This window comes from Gracilinanus agilis, chromosome 1, assembly GCF_016433145.1.
Source record: "Gracilinanus agilis isolate LMUSP501 chromosome 1, AgileGrace, whole genome shotgun sequence".
Lineage (NCBI taxonomy): Eukaryota > Metazoa > Chordata > Mammalia > Didelphimorphia > Didelphidae > Gracilinanus > Gracilinanus agilis.
The window spans coordinates 465135450-465139182 of NC_058130.1; positions in this window are offsets into that span (position 1 = coordinate 465135450).

Consider the following 3733-nt stretch of genomic DNA (forward strand, 5'->3'; position numbering starts at 1 on the left):
CATTTATTTTGTATCCTGCAACTTTGCTAAAGTTGTTGATTATTTCTACAAGCTTCTTACTTGATTCTCTAGGATTTTTTAAGTAGACCATCATATCATCTGCAAAGAGTGATAGCTTAGTTTCCTCATTGCCTATTTTGATACCTTCAATTTTTTTTTCCTTCTCTAATTGCTATTGCTAGTGTTTCTAGTACTATGTTGAAATATAGAGGTGATAATGGACATTCTTGTTTCACTCCTGATCTTATTGGGAAGGCTGCTAATTTACCCCCATTGCATAGAATGCTTGTTGATGATTTTAGGTATATACTGTTTATTATTTTTAGGATGGGTCTTTCTATTCCTATACTTTTCAGTGTTTTCAATAGGAATGGATGGTGTATTTTATCAAAGGCTTTTTCAGCATCTATATGTGATTTTTGTTTGTTAGACTGTTGATATGGTCAATTATGTGGATGGTTTTCCTAGTGTTGAACCATCCTTGCATTCCTGGTATAAATCCCACCTGATCATGGTGGATGATCTTCTTAATTACTTGCTGGAATCTCTTTGCTAATATTCTATTTAAGATTTTTGCATCTATGTTCATTAGGGAGATTGGTCTGTAGTTTTCTTTCTCTGTTTTTGGTCTACCTGGCTTTGGAATCAGTACCATATTTGTGTCATAAAAGGAATTTGGTAGGACTCCTTCTTTGCTTATCACCTCAAATAATTTGTATAGTATTGGGATTATTTGCTCTTTGAATGTCTGATAGAATTCACTTGTGAATCCATCAGGTCCTGGTGATTTTTTCTTAGGGAGTTCTTTGATGGCTTGTTCAATTTCTTTTTCTGATATGGGATTATTTAGGTATTCTATTTCTTCTGCTGTTAATCTAGGCAATTTATATTTTTGTAAATATTCATCCATATCTCCTAAGTTGTTATATTTTTTGCCATATAATTGGGTAAAATACTTCTTAATGACTGCCTTAATTTCCCCTTCATTAGAGGTGACGTCTCCCTTTTCATCTTTAATACTGTCAATTTGGTTTTCTTCTTTCCTTTTTTTTATTAGATTGACCAGTACTTTGTCTATTTTATCTGTTTTTTCAAAGTACCAGCTTCTAGTCTTATTTATTAATTCAATAGTTCTTTTACTTTTGATTTTATTAATTTCTCCCTTAATTTTTTGTATTTCTAACTTAGTTTTCATCTGGGGGTTTTTAATTTGCTTGCTTTCTAATTTTTTGAGTTGCATACCCAATTCATTAATCTCTGCCCTCCTTAATTTGTTAATATATGCACTCAAGGATATAAATTTCCCCCTGAGTACTGCCTTGGCTGCATCCCACAGAGTTTGGTGTGATGTCTCATCATTGTCATTCTCTTCAATGAAATTGTTGATTGTTTCTATGATTTTTTCTTTGCCAAGTTGGTTTTGGAGTGTCATATTGTTTAATTTCCAATTGGTTTTTGATTAGCCTGTCCAGGTGCCCTTCCTAATTATTATTTTTATTGCATTATGATCTGAGAAGGTTACATTTATTATATCTGCTCTTTTGCATTTGTTTGCAATGATTCTATGCCCTACTACATGGTCAATCTTTGTGAATGTACCATGTGCAGCTGAAAAGAAGGTGTATTCCTTTTTGTCCCTGTTTGTTTTTATCCACATATCAATTAAATCTAATTTTTCTAGGACTTCATTCACCTCTCTTACCTCTTTCTTATTTATTTTTTGGTTTGATTTATCTAGATCTGAAAGAGGAATATTTAGATCTCCCACTATTATGGTTTTACTATCTATTTCCTTCTTGAGCTCTGCCCGTTTCTCCTTTATGAATTTGGTTGCTATATCACTTGGTGCACATATATTGAGCAGTGCTATTTCCTCATTGTTTATACTGCCTTTAATCAGGATGTAATGACCTTCCCTGTCTTTTTTAATCATATCTATTTTTACTTTGGCTTTTTCAGAGGTCATAATAGTCACTCCTGCCTTCTTTTTCTTATTTGAAGCCCAAAAGATTTTGCTCAAGCCCTTAAACTTAAACTTGTGTGTGTCTACCTGCCTCATATGTGTTTCTTTTTTTTTTTAAACCCTTGTACTTTGGTGTATTGTCTCATAGGTGGAAGATTGGTAAGGGTGGGCAATGGGGGTCAAGTGACTTGCCCAAGGTCACACAGCTGGGAAGTGGCTGAGGTCGGGTTTGAACCTAGGACCTCCTGTCTCTAGGCCTGACTCCCACTCCACTGAGCTACCCAGCTGCCCTCTCATATGTGTTTCTTGTAGACAACATATGGTAGGATTTTGGTATCTAATCCACTCTGCTATTTGCTTCTGTTTTATGAGAGTTCATCCCATTCATATTCAGAGTTATAATTATCAGTTGTGCATTCACTGACATTTTTGTATCCTCCCCTAGACCCGCCCCTTCTTCTTACACTATTTTCTTTTAAACCAGTGGTTTGCTTTGATATTCCTTATCCCCTCCCTTGATTGACTTCCATTTTTGCCCCCTCCCTTGTTATTTCCCTCTTTTTGTCTTTTAAAGGCCTAATGAATTCCCTCTCCCTTCTTCTCCCCTCCCATTTTTGACCTCCCAACTCCCCTGCTCCCTTTGGTTTATCCCTAATGTCTTTCTCAGTAGGGTTAGATAAAGTTTTTTATTCAAATGGATAATAAAGCTACTCTTCCCTCTCAGGGTTGATTACACTGAGAGTAAAGTTTGATTATTACCTCTTAATGCTTTCTTCCTCTCCTTCTTATAATAGTATTAATCCCCTCCCCTTCCCATGCACTCTTTGTGTGTAATAGAATATCCTATTTTTCTTATTTACTCAGATTTTTCTTGGTGTCCCCTACTATTCCCCCCCTCTTTCCCACCCCCCATGTCATCTTAGACCATTTACTATCCTGTCCTCTACCTATGAATTATTTTTCTGGTTGCTATAATAGTGAATATTATAACAGTGAGTACAGTTCACTTCAGAGAATTATACATAGCATTTCTCCACAGAGTAATACGGATAATTCGATCTTATTTAAACCCTTAAAGAATCAAGTTTAAAAAATTATGAGTTTTCTTTCTTTTCCCTCAGTTTCTTATTTACCTTTTCATGTTTCTCTAGATTTCTGTGGTTGGGTATCAAACTTTCCATTTAGTCCTGGTCTCTTTTCTGCAAAAACTTGAAAATCTTCAATTTTTTTGAATTCACATACTTTCCCCTGGAAGTATATAGTCAGTTTTGATGGGTAGTTGATTCGTGGCTGAAGGCCCAGCTTTCTTGCCTTTCTGAATATCGTATTCTAAGCTTTGTGGTCTTTTACTGTGGAGGCTGCCAGGTCCTGTGTGATCCTGATTGGTGCTCCTTGATATTTGAATTGTCTCTTTCTGGCTTCTTGTAAAATTTTTTCTTTTACTTGGAAGCTCTTGACTTTGGCTACTATATTCCTGGGTGTTGTCTTATCTGGATCTAGTGTAGAGGGTGATCTATGGATCCTTTCAATATCTATATTGCCCTCTTGTTGTAGAACTTCAGGGCAATTTTGCTGAATAATTTCTTTTAGTATGGAGTCCATATTTCTATTAATTTCTCCCTTTTCAGGGAGACCAATGATTCTCAAATTGTCTCTTCTAGACTGGTTTTCTTGGTCTGTCACTTTCTCATTGAGATATGTTTTATTAGTTCTTGTTGTCTTGAGAGATCATTATCTTCTAATTGTTCAATTCTAACGTTTAAGGACTGG